At 36.9% G+C, this 24,637-nt stretch overlaps 1 long non-coding RNA gene across 1 annotated transcript in view; it reads left to right on the plus strand.

The window, feature by feature from the left end:
- Positions 1-1,064: 1,064 nt before the first annotated feature.
- LOC107967779 (uncharacterized) overlaps positions 1,065-24,637 on the plus strand; it is a 42,838-nt gene continuing 19,265 nt past the window's right edge. The window contains exons 1-5 of the long non-coding RNA XR_001708496.3: positions 1,065-1,612; positions 3,569-3,670; positions 10,865-11,174; positions 13,877-14,026; positions 20,248-20,313. This is a non-coding gene — a long non-coding RNA (uncharacterized LOC107967779). The remainder of the gene's footprint in view (positions 1,613-3,568; positions 3,671-10,864; positions 11,175-13,876; positions 14,027-20,247; positions 20,314-24,637) is intronic.

The raw sequence follows: 24,637 nt of genomic DNA on the forward strand, positions 1-24,637 counted from the left end.
GTAAACTTAAAACTTCTCTAAAAAATAAATTATATTAATTTAAAAAATAAGATGAGTTTTTTTAGTCATTGTTTTCCAATAATTATTTTATAAGTAATAAAATAGCCTAATAACTAGAGCAACATATAGATGAATATTAATCCAAAATAAAAATGCAAGGGGTTTATAAGCAGAAGAGATATGTAAGAAATTATAAAGAAAAACAGTTAAAACTTTGACATAAAAATTAACTCCATAAAAAAGAAAATTGTAAATATTCAACTAAAATTAGAAAAAATACAAATGAGAATAAATATTGGTGAGGTATTAGAAAATAAGGGTCAATATCTTAAAGCAGCATAATTTAGTCCATTCTGTAATAGAAATTAGTACTTATGACTGGGGTACTGCCTCAAAAACTAAAATCAAATATTTGTAGAATTGTTTTAGGGGTTCAGCAGTAGGTAGTGAGAAAAAATATATATCATCAGGGTATGAGACAGTATCCAAATTTTGTAGTGGAAAATATTTAGTGCAATACACCAGCAAAGAACTGGAAAACATATGATACAGCTAATTTACCCAGGATTGGTGGGTAACAGGAGGTTAAAATAGCTTGTTGGTAGCACGTAATTTTTGCTCTTTGCTGTGTTTGACAAGGCATTATAAGAAACTTATAGCTAAGCAAAGCATTAGCCATTTTGCAAGCAAGAATAAAAGGGAATAGAAAAGAGTAAATAAATTTAGGCATCAGGATGGAAAAGACAAACTGATAGTTGGTCAATATTAAATGATAAGAATGAATGTATTTTAGAAAAGAAGACCATGAAATACAACTAACCCTGCTACAAGAACTAAAACAGTGCCATCACGAGACCCAGTGTTCATAACTAGAAATGAATTAAGGTGGTGCCTGAGAATTCCTCTTTATTATACCCTTGTTTGGCTCTGTTCTTACATAAAGATCATATTAAGAAAGCATTGTTCAAAAATGAGTACACATTATAGGAAATTACTCAAAAGCCCAATACTAGCTGTCAGGCCTCTGAGCCCAAGCCAAGCCATCGCATCCCCTGTGACTTGCACGTATAAGCCCAGATGGCCTGAAGTAACTGAACAATCACAAAAGAAGTGAATATGCCCTGCCCCACCTTAACTGATGACATTCCACCACAAAAGAAGTGTAAATGGCCGGTCCTTGCCTTAAGTGATGACATTACCTTGTGAAAGTCCTTTTCCTAGCTCATCCTGGCTCAAAAAGCACCCCCACTGAGCACCTTGCAACCCCCACTCCTGCCGGCCAGAGAACAAACCCCCTTTGACTGTAATTTTCCTTTACCTACCCAAATCCTATAAAACAGCTCCACCCTTATCTCCCTTCGCTGACTCTCTTTTTGGACTCAGCCCACCTGCACCCAGGTGAAATAAACAGCTTTATTGCTCACACAAAGCCTGTTTGGTGGTCTCTTCATACAGACGTGCATGAAATTTGGTGCCGTGACTCAGATGGGGGACCTTCCTTGGGAGATCAATCCCCTGTCCTCCTGTTCTTTGCTCCGTGAGAAAGATCCACCTACCACCTCAGGTCCTCAGACCGACCAGCCCAAGAAACATCTCACCAATTTCAAATCCGGTAAGCGGCCTCTTTTTACTCTTCTCCAACCTCCCTCACTATCCCTCAACCTGTTTCTCCTTTCAATCTTGGCGCCACACTTCAATAGCTCCCTTCTCTTAATTTCAATTCCTTTCATTTTCTGGTAGAGACAAAGGAGACACGTTTTATCCCTGGACCCAAAACTCTGGCACCGGTCACAGACTGGGAAGGCAGCCTTCCCTTGGTGTTTAGTCATTTCAGGGATGCCTCTCTGATTATTCAACCACGTTTCAAAGATGTCAAACCACCCAGGGACACCTGCCTTGGTCTCTCACCCTTAGCGGCAAGTCCCGCTTTTCTGGGGAAGGGGCAAGTACCCCAACCCCTTCTCTCCTTGTCTCTACCCCTTCTCTGCTTTTCTAGGGGAGGGGCAAGTACCCCTCAACCCCTCTCCTTCACCCTTAGCGGCAAGTCCCGCTTTTCTATGGGGCAAGAACCCCCAATCCCTTATTTCCACGCCCCAACCTCACATCTCTGCACCCCAATCCCTTATTTCTGAGCCCCAACCTCATATCTCTACACCCCAATCCCTTATTTCTGCACCCCAACCTCTTATATCTCTGTGCCCCAATCCCTTATTTCTGCGCCCCAACCTCTTATTTCTGTGCCCCATCCCTTATTTCCATGCCCTGACCTCTTATCTCTGTGCCCCAACCCCTTTTCTGGAAGGTAAGAACCCCTGAACCCCTTCCCTCCATTTCTCTACTCTCTCTTTTCTCTAGGCTTGCTTCCTTCACTATGGGCAACCTTCCACCCTCCATTCCTCCTTCTACTCCCTCGGTCTGTGTTCTCAAAAACTTAAAACCTCTTCAACTCACACCTGACCTAAAACCTAAATGCCTTATTTTCTTCTGCAATGCCGCTTGACCCCAATACAAACTCGACAGTAGTTCCAAATAGCCAGAAAATGGCACTTTGAATTTTTCCATCCTGCAAGATCTAAATAATTCTTGTCGTAAAATAGGCAAACGGTCTGCGGTGCCTGACATCCAGGCATTCTTTTACACATCAGTCCCTTCCTAGTCTCTGTGCCCAGTGCAACTCGTCCCAAATCTTCCTTCTTTCCCTCTTGCCTGTCCCCTCAGTACCAATCCCAAGCATCGCTGAGTCTTTCTAATCTTCCTTTTCTACATACCCATCTGACTTCTCCCTTCCTCCCCAGGCTGCTACTCACCAGGCCGAGCTAGGTCCCAATTCTTCCTCAGCCTCTGCTCCTCCACCCTATAATCTTTTTATCACCTCCCCTCCTCACACCTGGTCTGGCTTACAGTTTCGTTCCGTGACTAGCCCTCCCCCTCCTTCCCAGCAATTTACTCTTAAAAAGGTGGCTGGAGCCAAAGGCATAGTCAAGGTTAATGTTCCTTTTTCTTTATCCCAAATCAGATAGCGTTTAGGCTCTTTTTCATCAAATATAAAAATCCAGCCCAGTTCATGGCTCATTTGGCAGCAACCCTGAGACACTTTAGAGCCTTAGACCCTAAAAGGTCAAAAGGCTGTCTTATTCTCAAAATACATTTTATTACCCAATCTGCTCCCGACATTAAATAAAACTCCAAAAATTAAATTCCGGCCCTCAAACCCCACAACAGGATTTAATTAACCTCGCCTTCAAGGTGTACGATAATAGAAAAAAGTTGCAATTCCTTGCCTCCACTGTGAAACAAACCCCAGCCACATCTCCAGCACACAAGAACTTCCAAACACCTGAACCGCAGCGACCAGGCGTTCCTCCAGAACCTCCTCCCACAGGAGCTTGCTACACGTGCCAGAAATCTGGCCAGTGGGCCAAGGAATGCCTGCAGCACGGGATTCCTCCTAAGCCGCGTCCCATCTGTGTGGGACCCCACTGAAAATCAGACTGTTCAACTCACCTGGCAGCCACTCCCAGAGCCCCTGGAACTCTGGCCCAAGGCTCTCTGACTGACTCCTTCCCAGATCTTCTTGGCTTAGCTGCTGAAGACTGACACTGCCCGATGGCCTCGGAAGCCCTCTAGACCATCACGGACGCCGAGCTTCGGGTAACTCTCACAGTGGAAGGTAAGCCCGTCCCCTTCTTAATCAATACGGAGGCTACCCACTCCACATTACCTTCTTTTCAAGGGCCTGTTTCCCTTGCCTCCATAACTGTTGTGGGTATTGACGGCCAGGCCTCTAAACCTCTTAAAATCCCCAACTCTGGTGCCAACTTAGACAATACTCTTTTAAGCACTCCTTTTTAGTTATCCCCACCTGCCCAGTTCCCTTATTAGGCTGAGACACTTTCACTAAATTATCTGCTTCCCTGACTATTCCTGGACTACAGCTGTATCTCATTGCCGCCCTTCTTCCCAATCCAAAGCCTCCTTTGTGTCTTCCTCTTGTATCCCCCCACCTTAACCCACAAGTATAAGATACCTCTACTCCCTCCTTGGCGACCGATCATGCACCCCTTACCATCTCATTAAGACCTAATCACCCTTACCCCACTCAACGCCAATATCCCATCCCGCAGCACGCTTTAAAAAGATTAAAGCCTGTTATCACTCGCCTGCTAGAGCATGGCCTTTTAAAGCCTATAAACTCTCCTTACAATTCCCCCATTTTACCTGTCCTAAAACCAGACAAGCCTTACAAGTTATTTCAGGATCTGCACCTTATCAACCAAATTGTTTTGCCTATGCACCCCGTGGCACCAAACCCATATACTCTCCTATCCTAAATACCTGCCTCTACAACCCATTATTCTGTTCTAGATCTCAAACATGCTTTCTTTACTATTCCTTTGCATCCTTAATCCCAGCCTCTCTTCGCTTTCACTTGGACTGACCCTGACACCCATCAAGCTCAGCAAATTACCTAGGCTGTACTGCCGCAAAGCTTCACAGACAGCCCCCATTACTTCAATCAAGCCCAAATTTCTTCCTCATCTGTTACCTATCTCGGCATAATTCTCATAAAAACACACGTGCTGTCCCTGCCAATCGTGTCCGACTGATCTCTCAAACCCCAACCCCTTCTACAAAACAACTCCTTTCCTTCCTGGGCATGGTTGGATACTTTCACCTTTGGATACCTGGTTTTGCCACCCTAACAAAACCATTAGATAAACTCACAAAAGGAAACCTAGCTGACCCCATAGATCCTAAATCCTTTCCCCACTCCTCTTTCCATTCCTTGAAGACAGCTTTAGAAACTGCCCCCACTCTAGCTCTCCCTGACTCATCCCAACCCTTTTCATTACACACAGCTGAAGTGCAGGGCTGTGCAGTCAGAATTCTTACATAAGGACCAGGATCGCGTCCTGTAGCCTTTTTCTCCAAACAACTTGACCTTACTGTTTTAGGCTGGCCATCATGTCTCCATGCAGCCGCTTCTGCTGCCCTAATACTTTTAGAGGCCCTCAAAATCACAAACTATGCTCAACTCACTCTCTACAGTTCTCATAACTTCCAAAATCTATTTTCTTCCTCATACCTGATGCATATACTTTCTGCTTCCCGGTTCCTTCAGCTATACTCACTCTTTGTTGAGTCTCCCACAATTACCGTTGTTCCTGGCCCAGACTTCAATCCGGCCTTCCACATTATTCCTGATACCACACCTGACCCCCATGACTGTATCTCTCTGATCCACCTGACATTCACCTCATTTCCCCAGATTTCCTTCTTTCCTGTTCTTCACCCTCATCACGCTTGATTTATTGATGATAGTTCCACCAGGCCGAATTGCCACACACCAGCAAAGGCAGGTTATGCTACAGTACAAGCCACTAGCCCGCCTCTTAGAACCTCTCATTTCCTTTCCATCGTGGAAATCTATCCTCAAGGAAATAACTTCTCAGTGTTCCATCTGCTATTCTACTACTCCTCAGGGATTATTCAGGCCCCCTCCCTTCCCTACACATCAAGCTCAAGGATTTGCCCCACCCAGGACTGGCAAATTAGCTTTACTCAACATGCCCTGAGTCAGATAACTAAAATACCTCTTAGTCTAGGTAGATACTTTCACTGGATAGGTAGAGGCCTTTCCTACAGGGTCTGAGAAGGCCACCCCAGTCATTTCCTTCCCTTCTGTCAGACATAATTCCTCAGTTTAGCCTTCCCACCTCAATACAGTCTGATAACAGACGAGCCTTTATTAGTCAAATCAGCCAAGCAGTTTTTCAGGCTCTTAGTATTCAGTGAAACCTTTATATCCCTTACAGTCCTCCGCCTTCAAGAAAAGTAGAATGGACTAAAGGTCTTTTAAAAACACACCTCACCAAGCTCAGCCACCAACTTAAAAAGGACTGGACAATACTTTTACCACTTTCCCTTCTCAGAATTCAGGCCTGTCCTCGGAATGCTACAGGGTACAGCCCATTTAAGCTCCTGTATAGACGCTCCTTTTTATTAGGCCCCAGTCTCATTCCAGACACCAGACCAACTTAGACTGTGCCCCCAAAAAACTTATCATCCCTACTATCTTCTGTCTAGTCATACTCCTATTCACCGTTCTCAACTACTCATATATGCCCTGCTCTTGTTTACACTGCCGGTTTACACTGTTTTTCCAGGCCATCACAGCTGATATCTCCTAGTGCTATCCCCAAACTTCCACTCTTAACTCTTGAAGTAAATAAATAATCTCTGCTGGCAGGACTATCCTGAATCTCCTTAGGCACTCTCTAATCAGATGTCCTGAGTCATCCCAATTCCTAGAACTTTTATACCTGTTTTTCTCCTTCTGTTATTCCATTTAGTTTCTCAATTCATCCAAAACCGTATCCAGGCCATCACCAATCAGTCTATATGACAAATGTTTCTTCTAACATCCCCACAATATCACCCCTTACCACAAGACCTCCCTTCAGCTTAATCTCTCCCACTCTAGGTTCCCACACCGCCCCTAATCCCGCTTGAAGCAGCCCTGAGAAACATAGCCCATTCTCTCTCCATACCACCCCCCAAAAATTTTCGCCACCCCAACACTTCAACACTATTTTGTTTTATTTTTCTTATTAATATAAGAAGGCAGGAATGTCAGGCCTCTGAGCCCAAGCCAAGCCATCGCATCCCCTGTGACAGGCCCACATGGCCTGAAATAACTGAAGAATCACAAAAGAAGTGAATATGCCCTGCCCCACCTTAACTGATGACATTCCACCACAAAAGAAGTGTAAATGGCCGGTCCTTGCCTTAAGTGATGACATTACCTTGTGAAAGTCCTTTTTCTAGCTCATCCTGGCTCAAAAAGCACCCCCACTGAGCACCTTGCAACCCCCACTCCTGCCGGCCAGAGAACAAACCCCCTTTGACTGTAATTTTCCTTTACCTCTCCAAATCCTATAAAACAGCCCCACCCTTATCTCCCTTCGCTGACTCTCTTTTCGGACTCAGCCCACCTGCACCCAGGTGAAATGAACAGCTTTATTGCTCACACAAAGCCTGTTTGGTGGTCTCTTCACACGGATGTGCATGAAACTAGCAACACATAAACTCTGGTTTAGAAGAAGTAAAAATGTACTGCTGATAGATATGAGAGAATATGCTATATTTCATTTATCATAATACATGTGGTAATAAGCTGTACAGATCTACACAGCTAATCTACTTAATATAATTTTTTAGTCTTGAGAAACACAAATTGTTTTGCTCATCAGTTCAATTTCTAATCTATGTTTAAGTTCATTACATAAAATTCATGGATTTATACCAGCATTCTAAGCAAACAGAGTTTGTGGCATTGGAAAAAAAGGATTCTGTGATTGTTGAAGTGAATTATGTTATAAATGCAAAGAGAAGATAAAATATTTTTTAAAAAAATTTCTAAAATATATATCTATATATATTTTCCCTTTTTTTTCTGAACATTTTTTTTGCTGAACCTTTCTATAGTACAGAAATATCATGCAAAAAAGTTCATTCTCAGTCAAGGTTTAAAATAATTTTCTTAAACAGAAAATCCACTTAATATTCATCTAAATTTCTTTCCATAGAGAAGATTTTTGTATATACAAAGTATAATTACAATATATTATTCAAACCTACACTGTAAATGAATAAGAGATATGTAGCAAAAGAAAATGTGCTTTGAGTCCTTTACATATTATCATTGAAGCAGAGTAATAAGATCATATTTTCTGTTAGGAGTATTATCAAGATGGTGCCTTCTCTCCTATATTATTATTACTATTATTATTATTATTATGTTATAATATTGGGTTACTTTAATAATATAGTGGAGAAGATTTAGCCATATCAGTGTAAAATAACATTATACAGTAGAGATAAAAATAAAGGCTTTGAATTTAAGAATTTTATGTTAAAATTAAAATGATTTAACAAAAATTCTTCAAAAATCATACAAGTTATTTCCATTTTTTGATTTAGAGGTCATTTTTATTTGAAATAGCAATGCGTTCACTCTATTGCTGAAATGATAGTTTATTGTAGGCAAAAATAAATTAATTTAATAGGATTTTAACTTAACTTTTTCCTCTCCAGGATCTTTATACTTTACTTCTTATTTCTTTTTTTTTAACTGATACCCTTGCTTCTTGATATCACAGCCTCACAACCTTATTCACCTCAGCAGGGAGCATCACATAAAAGAGATGCTTGAAAGGGTAATGGCATTCACTGCACTGCTAATCTATTCTTTCAACCACTGATTAGCATTGAAATTGATTTTGAACTCCTTGTGACTAAAATGACATTAATTTAGCATTTGCTGTTAGAAACATAGCACTTATTTCATGTTAGCAGGTGACACATGATTAATTTGATAACTTGATGGTTCCAACTCTTTACAAGCATCAGAAATGTTAGCCGAGAAGAGCTCTGTGAGAGAAAAGTAACTGTAAATGTCTTTGAATACCAAAGACTGAAAAGTCCTCCTTCTGTGGAAAGTATTTGGACTAGGTAGTTTCTGTGAATGCTGTGTATGCATTCGACACTCGAATTCTCATCAGCATCTCTGTGATAACTCAGAGGTTCTCAATTCTAGCTCAGTGTTAGAATCACCTAAAGAACTTTAAAAATATTGGTACCTTGATCCCAATCCCAGAGGTCCTGATTTATTTGGTGAGGTATGGTGTCAAGGCACATCAGTACATGCCTTGACACCAAAGCTCACCAAACAAATATATATAGTTGTATACCATATATAATATACAGTGTACAACATGATGTTTTGAAATGTACCTACACTGTGAAATGACATAATCAAGCTAATTAATATACACATTACCTCACGTACTTATTGTTTGTCATTAGAAAACAAAAATCTCTCTTAGCAATTTTCAGATTCAAATACATTATTACCAACTATAGTCAATATGTTGTACCATAAATGTCTAGAATTTATTTATCCCATCTAACTGAAATTTTATATATTTTGACCAACATCTTCCCAACCTCTCATCCTTTAAGTCCCTGGAAACCATTCTACTCTCTTCTTCTATGAGTTCAACATTTTCTACCTAGAAGCCTCTGATGAGAACCAGTGATTAAATATTTAGTTTAAATTTCAACTATTATTGTAGATACAATGGGTACATATGTAGGTCTGTTACTTAAGAACATTTTGTGATACTGGTGTTTGGGGGTACACAGCCATAAAAAATGAAATAGTGCCTTTTGCAGTAACATGGTTGGAACTGCAGGCCATGATCCTTAGTGAGAACCAATTTTAACTCAGTCTTCAAGTACCCACACTGATGTATGCCTCTTGTCATGGACTTGCCCATGTATGTTCCAAAACTGTCTATAAATAGTAAGTATAAATATTAAGTATTTTTTTCTGGCTCTCATATAGGAATTTGTGCAAGTGAAAAGGACAGTAATATTTCCCTTGTAATATATGTAAGACAAATTGTGCTTCATTTTAATGTCAAATGTTTTCAACACTTTTCAGTAAAATAATTTTTTTATTATATTTCAAGTTTTAGGGTACATGTCCACAACGTGCAGGTTAGTTACATATGTATACATGTGCCATGTTGGTGTGCTGCACCCATTAACTTGTCATTTAACATTAGGTATATCTCCTAAAGCTATCTCTCCCCACTCTCCCTACCCCACAACAGGCCCCGGTATGTAATGTTCCCCTTCCTGTGTCCATGTGTTCTCATTTTTAATCACACAGGGAAAATGTTGGTATAATTTATTTTTAAATCTCCAAAATATTTTTACAGGATAGAACCATATTAAAAATAAAATTTAAAATATAAACTCTCTTAGTCTATGTGTTAGAATGAAATATTCATTCCCACTATTTCATCCCATTGCTCTTTACAATTATTCATTTTTGTTAGAAATAATAAAATATGCAACGGAAAGAAAATCAGTCTTTCTAAAAAAAAAAAAAAAAAAAAAAATTGGCCTAGATAGAGGATCAGGATTCTAGGGATGACTCTGCAGCTCACTTGCTGTAAGATTTAGGTAAACTTTTAATCCTGCTTCTCTTCACTTTCATAAAACATTAGGCTTGCAATAAGCTAATTCTAATATTCTTTTGAGGCATTTACTCCCCCCAAATTCATTTCTCATACTACAGGAAAATTAAACTACTCACTTTGGATCTATTGTCAAACCACATTTAGTTTGATTGGCACTACAAAGGCACTGCAAAAATACTTGTGAAATAAATGAATGACTGTTTCCCTTACTTTACTGAATATTTTACTTTAAACCCTACATATTTTTCAAAAAATAAGGTTTTATCTTTAGCTTCTGCAATGTTGCTTTGCAGGATCCTTAATGAAACCCAATCTCACAAATATTTCAGTAATACAACTATCAAACTAATTTTTATTTATATTACCAATTAATAACAACAACAATGCTGACTTCTCCTTATATAGGACCTGATGCTTTTAACATGCATTCATGTGTGTATATATCTTGCCATGATTCTAACATGGTGTGGTGTTCAAGGGCAGTATCATGATCTCGTGTAACAGATGAGGAAACAGTTTTTCTTTGGAAGCTGAAAAGTGATAGAACATCTCATTTAAGGCTGTATTTCTCTTAATTATATTGCCGGCATTTGAATACAGATATTGTGCACAGATTCTAAAATGGATCCCAATGATAACCAGACCTTTGTGTAACCCGCTTCACTTCTGTGTACACCAGATCTGCCGGCTTGCTTCTAATAAACAGAATACCACAAATGTGATGAAATGTCACTTCAGAAATTGGGTGATAAACAACTTTGAGCTACCTCACTTTCTTTCTATTTTTTTTTTCTCTCTCTCACTTCTCTCAGGACTTGCTCTGAGAGAACATCAATAGGTGTTCATCTTGAAAATAAAATTAAGAAGACTGAAATGTTACCTTACCACAAAATGATTATTCTGACAATGCTTTTGCCACATTCGAGGTGAAAATCATGACAAGCGTCTATGGTACTGCCATTTTAAAATAGTAAACTAGTAAAAAAATAATGAATGAATCTCACAGAACAACTTGAGGACCAGAAAAATAAAAATGTGATGATTAAAGTCTCAGGAAGATAAACACATAAGATACATTTCACTAAAGTCGAAGAAAAATAAAATTCAAGAAAAATCTCTAAGGTATGACATGACTTTTAAAAGTTGCTATAAAAGAAAGAAAACAAAACAAGTACATATGCCATTAAATATTTGGTTCTTCTCCAAAAAGTCTGTGTGTGTGTGTGTGTGTGTGTGTGTGTAAATAAACATATACCAGAAAATAGCCTTCTACTTGCCCACAGTATGGTGCAATACACAGTACACCACAGCAGGAGTTTGTCATGGTACCTCTATGATTTGAAACTTTATCATAAAAACACATGACTGATGTAGAACTTGCAGTTAAAGATGCCATTCTATAATAGCAATACACATTGCTTCCTGGTGAAGAGTTTATACACTAAGGCCAAATTACATGTTTGGGATACTGACAGCCTTGTTTAACATTTGGAACATAAAGTATATAAACACATTAGTTGAATGAAAGAAAAAATAATTTCTCCAATAGCAGATGTACTGATATGTATCTTGATCATGTCACAGAGCTTGGCCCTAAAGAGCTGTGATCTTAACCTTCTTGTCTATAATGACTCAATATATGTTCCTGGATTAGTATCTTTTTAAAACATCAAAAAGATCATGGGAAAAATTTCAAAGTAAGAGAAAAAGATGGAGTCTATAAAACACATATTTTCTTGATATGGGGTGAGATAAATGAAATTGTAGAAATATTTCCAAAATACTTGGGGTGAAATGGGGATGAGCTTAATGGAATATTTAAAAAATATTAGAAGAAATAAATGTTGAAAGATGAATACATGAAAGTTGTGCGAATGCTGAACTTAAAGACTATTAATCAATAAAATATAAATACAAATAAAACAATTCAATATTAGATTGTGAAAGCAAGAGGTACCTATGAAAACGAATATAATTGTTGAATACTGAGACTAGAGAACCTGGGAGGTCACTAAGCTTTGATTTGTAAGCAAACACTCCCTTAAGAGCTTAACTTCGTTCAAGTGTTATCATTTCATTAAAATCTTGAAATAATCTTTCCATTTGATTTGAGATTCTGGAAAATAAAATTTTAATGTTATTTTTTCCTGTGGTTGTTTTTAACAAGTATTTTTTAACATAAAGTTGAACTTAACATATTTCCTATTTTTGTTGGACTTGTAGTCCTGATAGAGAAGTTTCCTTCCTCCCTAGTTAGAAATTCACTCACAGCTTCTTTTAATAGCTTTTTTTGTTTGTTTTACTTGGTACATTTACATAATTAATCCAAAAAAAGATAAATTTGGAAGTTAACTCGTTGCATATGGCAGGATAAAACTTCTCTTTTAGTATTGCTTCTTCACTTTTTAGTTTTCTGTTTGTATCAGTGAATGTTATTTTAGTGTGTTGATTGTGAAATCAGCCACTTTCTTATTTGGATTGTGAAAGTGATTTTGGGGAAGATTCCTAGATGTATATTCAGGTTATATTTAAATAAAGTTTATGTTATGTTTTTCTTTCCAATTTCAATGATTTTGTCTCACCTAATTGATGTGGCTAGTATTTTCAAATTGATGTGGCTAAAATGACAAAGGGTCTGATATTTTAACTACTTGCCAACTAACAAATTAGAATGCCACAGTTCCAACTTTGCTAATAGACAACATGAGACTCCTGGGTCAAATACAAAGGATTTTATTATTTACACCAAAGCAGACAGAAGGGGCTTCATATTTCTATTGGTTCTTGTTCTCCAAGTTCCACACGGGTGATTTGGAGCAGCCTACAATGTTCCGCATGGGTGATTTGGAGCAGCCACAATGCTTTGTGTCACAAATGACGAACTCTCAACTTGGGACATTCCCAACCTTACAGGGAGAAAACAAACAATCCTGTCCAACCTTTATTCCAGGATAAGATGTATATATTATCTTTATTATCCTGGTCAGTGAACAAGTCTACCCTCTGCTCTGTAGGGTGACATTATTCCTGCTTCCAAACTGTTTATCATAGAAACACACTTGAGAATATATTCTGGAAAAAAATTAATACAGACCTTTAGAGATACCATGAAGAATTTTCTCCCAACATAATGTTAAGTAATAATGAAGATAAGATAAATCCGTTTTTGTTCGTTTGTTTCTGATCAGGTGGAAAAGCTCTTAGCATGTATGCATTAAGTTAGTGTCTGGCTTTAGTGCTGAGATATATTAATTCTAACATGCTAAGGATACATTAACTGATACCAAATTATTGACTGTCTTTTTAACAGAATTGGGGGTAATATTTTGTCAAATGCCTTTTAAGAACCTACAGATATAATCATATGCTAATTTTATCTACCTATATTAATGTGTAATAATGGATAAATTAGTGGCTAAATGAAGATAATAATAGATTTATTAATGTATGTCTATTATTATAAATTAGAGAAATAATTCTAAGATAATCCCCAATGACCTGTATCCATGTTTAATATCCTTGAGTGTAGGAATGACCTGTAACTTCGTTTTAGAATATAGCAAAGGGAAGATAATATTATTCCAATGATTACATTAAGTATCATAATATGGCAAAAATAAAGAGATACCAAAGATGCATTTAAGGTTCCTAGTCAGTTTACTTTCAGGTTAATGAAAAAAGAAATTGTACTGGATGAGTTTGACATAATCAGGTTAGCCATTTAAAAGAGGGTCTAGAGATCAGACAGAAATCTGAGACTAGAAGAGTAGAAATGTTCTGGCCATGAAGAAGCTAACAGCCTGGTTTGAACTCTCAATGGACAGAGACAACTTCTTGGAACTGGGAACCTCGATTCTACAACTAAAGGAAGTGAAAAATGCCAACAACCCTGTGATCTTGGGAGGGCACCCAGGACTTCAGATGAGACACCTTGATTGCTGCCTTGGAAGACCCTGCCAGAAGAATCGGTTAAGGTATGCTTGAACTTCTGAGCTGTAAAACTGTGAGATAATGAAGTAAATTGTTTCAAGATGCTAAGCTTGAGATAATTTGTTATGCAGCAATATAAATCAATACATTTTGTAGTAAATGCACTAGATTTATTAATGGATATAATGCATTCCAATGAATTCCGAGATGAACCCTATTTTAAAGTATTTTTAACGATGTCATTGCCTTTGGTTTGGTAATATTTTATTTAAGACTTTTATATTCATTAGTGAGTTTGCGATGTAGTGCTTTTTAGGTATGTAGCATTCTTATATTGCAGATGACTAGAATTCACAATAAATTTGATAAGCATTGTATGTTAAAAATATATTCATTTTACCCTGACACTTGAATGTTCATTTAGTCATTGACATTTAGGGTTCAAAATTAATAAGAAGGCAGGTGGCGGTTATTTTTTCTGTTTTCTTTATGAATGCATTTCAAGCAGCTGGGACCGTGATTAAAAAATTATGGTTGGTCCATTAAATTTCTTGATGAATGAAAAAGTAATTATTTCATCATTGCTTTTTATAAGTCAGTATTGTGCATGAGTTGGCCATAGATAACTTTATTCCCATACTTTCATAGATTCTCCACTTACCATATATGCATGTATATATGTATTTGCTTATTCATTTGTTCATTTTTATTATTATTTGTTGCTGTTGGCATTGAAATGTTTAGAGTCGTATGCCTAGGTCTTTATATTCATCCTGTTTATTACCTGGATGGTACACTCTAGATATCTTATTTACTTATATCTGTTTTCAACTCTGGAAAAAGATTTTTTATTGTTTCTTTGGTAACATTTTTTCTTCTGTTCTTGTTGCAGCTAATCTTTATATCTTCTATTTTAACCTTCCTTTCTTATTTTTCTCTCATTGTCTTGCATTTACTACATTTTAGTAAAAAAAAAAAGAACAAAATTCAGGTTTGTAGGCTCATTATTTCTAATGTATTAATTCTGCTATTCAGCCCTTCTATTTAGTTTTGTTACTATGATTGTTAGACATATTTCAAGGAATTCTAATTTTCTCACTTTATCTTTGGTTTTAACCATTTTCGTTTTTAAGATGAGATGTCCACCACATAAACAAATGTCATCTATAAATATTAATTCAACAATATATTTCAATACATTACATTTTAGGCTTTTCTATACCTTGAAGCTACTGAATTTCACTGGAAAAAAAGTCCTAACCTTTGCATTATGCAGTTTAGTTCTGTGTGGGAAGTTTTTTTAAAATGAAAGAAATCGTGCGTGTGTGTGTGTGTGTGTGTGTGGGATATGTTTGAAAGGGGATGTTAAATTACTAAATGGTAACGAAAAAAATAGAGCAGGTTAAGGAGATAAAGACTACAGTGGGCAGTAGGGGGTGCAACTTTATATAGAATGGTCAGAAAAGTCTTTGATTAGGTGACCCTTAAGCAGAGACGAGAGGAAGTGAAAGATGAAAGAGCAAGTCATGCAAAAACTAGAAAAAATTTTGGGGAAGGAAAAATGACTCTTTTATGAAAAGGCTCTTTTAGTGTATATAAGCATTAATGTTTACAAAAACTTACTCCTATATCTTCTACAGAAAATGTTATAGACATTTTTATTTTGTGCATCAGTTAGCTATTTCTGAGTAACAATTTACCCTAATATAAAACGGCTTAAAATATCAGGTGTTTATTATTTTCACGAGTCTGTGTGTTAGCCAGGTTGGTCTACTGAAGTGGATGAAGCTCAGCTTATCTCTCCTAGACTTACGTGTTTGAAATGAGCAAGTGGGTTAGCTGGAGGCCTGTTACCCTAAGACAGCTGCAATTAGGATGCTCCACCATGTAATTTATTGTCCTCCTCCAGTTTATCCTGTCTGGCTCTCAGGGTAGTGGAAGGTTCTGAAAAGAGAGAGTGAAATGTGCAAATAATTTTCAAGATTTTGCTTGTATTAAAATTGCTACAGTCTCATTGTGCAAAGCAGGTTATACAGTTTAACAAAAAGTCAGAGTGAAAGTAGACTACAAAGTTATAAAAGAAAGGACATATACAGTGGGAACACTTAAATGGGGTAATTAGTGCAATCAATCAATGTTGATTTAACATAAATCAATAAATTATTACTCTGAGAATTTGAATTATGTTCAATTACCATTTATTTATGGTTGTAGGCTTTGTATCTCAAAGGGTTTGTTAACTCATATGTAGCTGCTATTTCTGTATATCATAGTCAAACTCAGTTAACTCTAGAGAAAGTATGCTGCCCTGTAATATAAATCAATTCTACATCTTCTTAAATGTTTCATTTTTTATTTTTGTGGGTACACAGTAGTTGCATATATTCATGAAGTACATGAGATATTTTGATGCAGACATGCAATACATAATTACATCATGGAAAATGGGATGTCTGTCTCCTTAAGCATTTATCCTTTGTGTTACAAACAATCCAATTATACTCTTCTAGTTATTTTAAATGCTACAATTAAATGATTATTGACTGTATTCACCATGTAGTGCTGTCAAATACTAAATCTTATTTACTCTTTCTATTTTTTGTGCCCAGTAACTGTCCTCAGCTCCTCCCACTCCCCACCCTCACCCTTCCCAGCCTCCGCTAACTTTCCTTCTACTCTCTATCTCCATGAGTTCAATTGTTTTGATTTTTAGATCCCACAAATAAGTGAGAACATGTGACGTTTGTTGTTTTGTGCTTGGCTTATTTTACTTAACATAATAACCTCCAGTTCCATCCATGTTGTTACAAATGAAATGATCTTGTCTTTTTATAGCTGAATAGTACTCCATTGTTTATATGTACCTCATTTGCTTTATCCATTCATCTGTTGATGGACACTTAGCTTGGTTACTTATAAGTCTTCACTATTGTGAAGAGTGCTGCAATAAACACAGGAGTGCAGATAACTCTTTGATATACTGATTTCCTTTCTATATACTCAGCAGTGGTAGCTCTATTTTTAGTTTTACGAGAACCTCCAAGCTGCTCTTCATAGTGGTCGTACTAATTTACATTCACATCAACAATGTAGGAAGTTTCTCTTTTCTCCATATCCTCTCCAGCATTTGTTATTGCCTGTTGTTTGCATATAAACTATTTTAACTGGGGTGACATGGTATCTCATGGTAGTTTTGATTTGCATTTCTCTGATGGTCAGTGATATAGAGCACCTTTCATATACCTGTTTTTCACTTGTATGTCTTTCTTTTTGAGAAATCTCTGCTCAGATCTTTTGCCCATTTTTAATCAGATTATGATATTTCTTTCCTGTAGAATTGTTAGAGCTCCTTATATATTCTGGTTATTAATTCTTTGTCAAATGAGTAGTTTGCAAATATTTTCTCTCATTCTGTGGGTTGTCTCTTCACTTCGTTTACTGTTTCCTTTACTGTGCAGAAACTTTTGACTTGTTCTGATTCCATTTGTCCATTTTTGCTTTGGTTGCCTGTGCTTGTGGCATATTACTGAAGAAATCTCTGCCCAGTCCAATGTTCTGGAGAGTTTCCCCCAATATTTTCCTGTGGTAGTTTCATAATTTGATTTAGCCTTTAATTCATTCTGACTTTATTTTTTATATGGCCAGAGATAGGGGTCTAGTTTCATTCTTCTGCATATGGCTATTCAGTTTTCCCAGTACCATTTGTTGATGAGACTGTATTTTCCCCAGTGTATGTTCTTGGCACCTTGTTGAAAATGAGCTCACTATAGGTGTGTGAATTTGTTTCTGGGTTCTCTATTCTGTTCCCTTGGTCTATGGGTCTGTTTTTATGCCAGTACCTTGCTGTTTTTGGTTATTATACCTTTGTAGCATAATTTGAAGTAAGGTAATGTGATTCCTCCAGTTTTGTACATTTTGCTTAGGAGAAGTTTGGCTATTCTGGGTCTTTTATGGTTCCATATAAATTTTAGGATTTTTTTTTTCTACGTCTGTCAAGAATGTCATTGGTATTTTGATAGGAATTACATTAAATCTGTAGACTGCCTTGGTTAGTATGGACATTTTAACAATATTGATTCTTCCAACTCGTGAACATGGAATATTTTCATTTTTTTGTATCTTCTTCAATTTATTTCATCAGTGTTTTATAATTTTTATTGTAGAGAGCCTTCACTTCTTTGGTTAAGTTGATTCCTAGGTACTTATTTTTTTATGATTATTGAAAATGAGATTACTGTTTTAATCTTCAACTTTTATTTTTAAGTTCAGTGGTACATACATGTGCAGGATGTGCAGATTTGTTACATAGGTAAACATGTGCCATGGTGGTTAGCTGTACAGATCATCCCATCACCTAGGTATTAAGCCTTGCATCCATTAGCTATTCTTCCTGATGCCCTCCTTCCCCACATCACCCCCACCAGCAGGACCCAGTATGTGTAGTTCTCCCCCATAATGTTATTACTTTTTCAATTTCATTTTCAGATTTTTTGCTGTTGGTACATAGAAACACAACTGATTTTTGTATGTTGATTTTGTATCCTGCCACTGAATTTGTTATCACTTCTAATAGTTTTTTTTTTTTTTTTTTTGGTGGAGTCTTCAGGTTTTTCCAAATAGAAGATCATATCATCTGCAAACATATAATTTGACTCCTCCCTTTTCAATTTGGATGACTTTTTTAAAAATTTATTTTGTCTGATTGCTGTAGCTAGAACTTCCAGTACTATGTTGAATAACAGTGTTGAAAGTGGGCATCCTTATTGTGTTCCAGATCTAGGGTAATGGCTTTCAGAATTTTCCCATTTAGTATGATACCAGCTGCGGGTCTTTTTATTATGGTGAGGTATGTTCCTTTGATACCCAGTTTTTTGAAGGCTTTTTACACAAAGGGATATTGAATTTTATCAAATGTTTTTTAGCACCAATTGAAATGGTCATATGGTTTTTGTCCTTTACTCTGATGGTATGATGTATCATATTGATTGATTTGTATATGTTGAACCATCTTTGTGTCCCTAGGATAAACCACAGGGTTATTTATTTGAACCCCATTTGGCCAAGATGAATAATCTCTTTGACGTATTATTGAATTTCATTAGCTAGTATTTTGTTGAGAATTTTTATATCAATATTCGTCAGAGATATTGGTCTGTAGTTTTCTTTTGTTGACGTGTTTTTGGTTTTAATATCAGGCTAATACTAACCTCATAGAATGAGACTGGAAGTATTGCGAACTTCTATTTTTGGAATAGTTTGAGTAGGATTGATACTAATTCTTCTTTAAAGGTTTGGTAGAATTCAGCAGTGAAACCATTGGGTCCCAAGATAATTGTTTAATGGGAGAGTTTTCATTACAGCTTCAATCTCGTTACTCTTTATTGGTCTGTTCATGTTTTGGATTTCTTATTGGTTTAATCTTTGTAGGTTGTATGTTTATAGGAATTTATCTATTTCATCTGGATTTACCAATTTATTGGCATATAATTGCTCAGAGTAGTCACTAATGATCATTTTAATATCTGAAGTATCAGTTGTACAACTGAAGTATCAGTTGTAAGGTCTCCTTTTTCATCTCTGATTTTAATTACTTGAGTCTTCTCTTTTTTTTCATTGTTAGTCTGCATAGAGTTTTTTCAGTTCTGTTTATCTTTTCTAAAAAGCACCTTTTTATTTTATTTGTATGTGTTCTTCATTTCATTTCATTTATTTTGCTCTGATCTTCATTATTTATTTTCTTCTACTAATAGTGGGTTGAGTTTGCGCTTGTTTTTTCAGTTCTTTAAGATGCATCATTAGATCATTTGTTTGAACATTTTCTTCTTTTGATGTAGGCACTTATAGCTATAAACTTCCAGTTAGTACTGCTTTCACTATATCCCATATGTTTTGTTATGTTGTGTGTTCATTAATACTTAAGTCATTTTTCAACTTTCTTCTTAATTTTTTCATTGTCTCACTGGTCATTCAGGAGCATATTAGTTAATTTCTATGTGTTCATATAGTTTCCAAAATTCCTTTTGTTATTGATTTCTAGTTTTCTTTCACTGTGGTCAGAGAATGTACTTGATATTTTAGTTTTTTTTTAATGTTTTAGGACTTATTTTGTAAACTAACATATGGTATATCCTTAAGAATGATTTATGGCCTGAGGAGAAAAAATATTGTGCAGCCATTAGATGAAATGTTATATACATATCTATTAGGTACATTTGTTCTATAATGCAGATTAAGCCCATTTTTTCTTTATTGATTTTCTACCTAGGAGATCTGTCCAATGATGACAATGAGGTGTTGAATTCTTCAGCTATTATTGTATTGAGGTATTGAGGTGAGTCTCTCTCTTTATCTCTAATAATATTTGCTTTATATGCCCCAGTGTTTTATATATATATATATATACATATACATATATATATTTACAATCATTATATCCTCTTGCTGAATTGACTGCTTTATCATTATATAATGACCATTTTTGTTTCTTCTTACTTTTTTTGTCTTGAAACATCTTTTGTCTGATATAAGTATAACTACTTCTGCTCTTTTTTTGTTTCCATTTGAATGGTATATCTTTTTCCAATCCTTTAATTTCAGCCTTCATGACTCTTACAGATGAAGTGTTTCTTGTAAGTAATGGATCATTGGGTCTTGTTTTTTCATCCATTCAGCTATTCTCTATCTTTTTATTGGTTAGTTTACTCCACTTACATTCAGTGGCATTATTAATAAGTAGGACTTACTCCTGCCATTTTGTTATTTGTTTTCTGGTTGTTTTGTGGTCTTCTCTTCCTTGTTTCCTTCTTTCATTTTTTCCTGTCTTCCTTTTAGTGGAGGTGATTTTCTCTGGTGGTATGATTTATTGCCATTAATAATTTCTTCCTTTTTATTTTTTGTATATCTATTGTATTTTTTCAATTTCAGAATAATGTCTTATAACCCATTATTTTATACTGATGACAACTTGACACTGATAGTATAAACAAAAAACTAATAAACAGGCAAAAAGAAAACTAATAAAATCTCTACAATTTAACTTTCTGTCCCTGCTTTTTAACTTATTGTTGTTTCTCTTTGTGTCTTATTGTACTGTCTATGCCTTGAAAAGTTGTCCTAATTATTATTTTTTATTGATCATTTAGTCTTTCTACTTAAGATATGAGTAGCTTACACAACACAATTACATGTTATAATAACCTGTTTTTCTTCGTGCTTACTATTAGCAATGAGTTTTGTACCTTCAGATGATTTCCTCATGCTTATTAATTAATATCATTTTCTTTCAGATTGAAGAATTCCTTTTAGTATGTCTTGTAGGACAGGTCTGGTGTCAATGAAGTCCCTCAACCTTTGTTTGTGTGAGAAGGTCTTTATTTTTACTTCATGTGTGAAGGTTATTTTTGGTGGATATACTATTCTAGGGTAAGAGCCTTTTTTTTTTCCTTTAGTACTTTAAATATATTATGCTACTTCTGGCCTGTAAGGTTTCCACTTAAAAGTCTGCAGCTAGATGTATAGGAGCTCCATCGTATGTTGTCATTTCACTTCTCTTGCTGCTTTTAGAATCCTTTGTCCTTGACCATTGGGAGTTTTATTACTAAATGCCTTGAGATAGTCTTCTTTTGGTTAAATCTGCTTAGTGTTTTATAACCTTCTTGTGTTTGAATGTTGCTATCTTTATCTAGGTTTGGGAAATTATCTGATATTATCCCTTTGAATAAATTTTCTACCCGTCTCCTTCTCTACTTCCTGTTTAAGGCCAATAACTCTTATATTTGCTCTACTAAGGCTATTTTCTAGATCTCATATGTGTGCTTTTTTTTTTTGTCTCCTCTCACAGTGTATTTTCAAACAGCCTGTCTTCAAGTTCACTAAATCTTACTTCTGCTTGATAAATTCTGCTATTAAGAGATTCTGATGCATTACTCAGTATGTCAGTTGCATTTTTCATGTCTAGACTTTGTGCTTGATCTTTTTTATTTCAATGTCTTTGTTAAATTTATCTGATAAAATTCTGAATTACTATTCTGTGTTATCTTGAATTTCTTTGAGTTTCCTCAAAATGACTATTTTAAATTCTCTTTCTGAAAGGATACATATCTCTGTTTCTCCAGGATTGGTCTTTGGTGCCTTATTTAGTTCACTTGGTGATGTCATATTTTCCTGGATAGTGCTGATACTTGCAGATGTGTGACTGTGTCTGGGCATTGAAGAGTTGGGTATTTATTACAGCCTTCTCAGTCTAGGCTTGTTTGTGCCTGTACTTATTGGGAAAGCTTTACAAGTATTTGAAGGAACTTGGGCCCTAAGCCCAATAATGTTGTGGATTTTGCAGACTTGTAGAGGTACCACCTTGGTGGTCTTGGATAAAATCTAGAAAAATTATCTGGATTATGAGGTAGAGATTCTTGTTCTTTTCCCTTACTTTCTCCCAAACGAATGGAGTCTCTCTCTCTGCGCTGAGTCATCTAGAACTGGGAGTGTGGTGATCCAAGCACCCCTTTGGCCACTGCCACGGGACTCTGCTGAGACAGATCTGAAGCCTGTACTGCACTGGGTCTCACACAAGGCTCTCAGTAACCATTACCGCCTAACACCTATATTCACCCAAGGCTGTAGGGTTCTAAGATCAGTAGTTGGTGAAGCCAGTAAGGTTCGTATCCTTCCCTTTGGGGTGGTGAGTTCCCATGGGCCCCAGGCGGATCCAGAGATACTGTCTGAGAGCCAGGGATTACAGTCCAACACTATACAAAATTATCTGATGTTCTATTCTACCACAGCTAAGTTGGCACTCAAACCACAATACAAAGTCCTTCCCACTTCTCCCTCTCCTTTCCACAGGCAAAGGAGCCTCTCCTTGTGCTTACCACCACTGCCAGCCCATGGGGGTTTGTTCTAGGCCACCGCCAATATGCACTCAAGAGCCCAAGGGCTCTTGAGTCAGGTTGTGGTAAACGCTGGCAGGCCAGGGACTCACCCTTCATGGCAGTAGGCTCCTTTCTAGCCCAGGGTAGGTCTAGAAATGCTGCCCAAGAACCTAGGCCTGGACTTGAGGACTCCAAGTGCCTATTATTTGCTCTGCCCCACTGCGACTGAGTTGGTACCTAAGGTGCAAGACAAAGTCCCCTTGACTTTTCCGTCTGCTTTTCTCAAACAAGAGTCTTTCTCCACAGCTAACACAACTGGGAATGTGCTAGGTCACACCTGAAACCAGCACATCTCAGTCTCACTTAAGGCCGACAGTGTACTACCTGGGTATCACTGCTAGTTATTGAGTGCCTAAAGGCTCTTTAATCAGCAGGAGACAAATCCTGCCAAGACTAGGTCTTTCCCTTCAAGGCAGTGGTTCCCTTTTGGCCCAGACTGTGCCTAGAAATGTCATCTGGAGGCTAGGGCATGGAATGGTGGCCTCACAACTCTGCCAGGTGGCGTATCCTATTGTCACTGAGCTGGTACTCAGGATGCAAGTCCTCTTTACTCTTTGATCTCCTCTCCTTAAGCAAAATGAAGGAGTCACTTTCATTTCTTGAGCTGATCTGCCTGAAGAGGGGTGACACAAGTTCTCCCTTAGCCGTCCTGGAGGTGTCTCCCTAGGTGACAAGCCGAAGTCCACTGGCTCTAAGCCCAGCCAAACACTAGGACTTGCCTAAGACTTGCAGTCCTTGTGTCCTAGAATATCTTTGAAGTGTACCTAGGACCACAGAACACTTTGGCTCATGGTAGTAAGGTTTGCTGAGAAACTCAAATTCTAACCTCTGGGATAGGCAATTCCCCTTTCTAGGGCTGGTCCAAATGCTCCCTCCATGTATGGGCACTGCCTGGGCCCAGCATGGCTTTTCTCTCCTCTCTGCTATGACAGAACAGCACTGAGTTCAATGTAAAGTCCCCCAAATGCTGTGTTCTCCCTCCCTCAAGTGCACAGGCTCTCTTTGTTGCACAGCTGAAGATGGAGGAGGGGTGGGATTGGCAATTCAGAACTAACTCTTCTACTTTCTTCAATGCCTTTTCAGTGATATAAAGTTAAAAACAGGTACAGTGATTGCTCACCTGATTTTTGGTTCTTGTGATGGTGCTTTTCTGTGTGCAGATAGATATTAAAATTTGATGTTCTCACGGCAGGAGAGACAAATGGTGTAGGCTTCTATTCTGCCATCTTGCTCTGACTCCCTTGAGTTAATTTTTAAAATTAATTTTCTTTTCTAAGACTTTCAGTTTCAGCAAAGATAGATTAGCTTATTTTGGACTGACTTTTTTGCTGCAAATAACTGTAAATGTGAGACTATATATATATGAAATTTTGGAGAATAACCAATAGAGGAAGGATATGAGCATAGACAATCACTGAGAAACATTAAGCGTATAAGATAAGCTATATATTCATCTTATGTTTCCTCTGAGGATTTTTTTCTTAATTTTTTATAGAAATAGAGTACAAGCTGAAAGCAGTAGTATTAGTGGCTTGAGGAAACAGATGTTGGAGCTTGACATAGTTTAAACAGATGTGTAGAACGCAGGATCATTTCTAAAAAGTAAGAGGCACACCACAGAAGTTATAGCTATACCATGTAAGTGAAAGCAAAACTAAAATAAACCAGACCCAGCCAACCCTTGAGAATGAAAATATTTCCCACAAATTTAAGCAAAAACTGATTATT

This window comes from Pan troglodytes, chromosome 10 (assembly GCF_028858775.2).
Source record: "Pan troglodytes isolate AG18354 chromosome 10, NHGRI_mPanTro3-v2.0_pri, whole genome shotgun sequence".
In the NCBI taxonomy this organism is placed as follows: Eukaryota; Metazoa; Chordata; class Mammalia; order Primates; family Hominidae; genus Pan; species Pan troglodytes.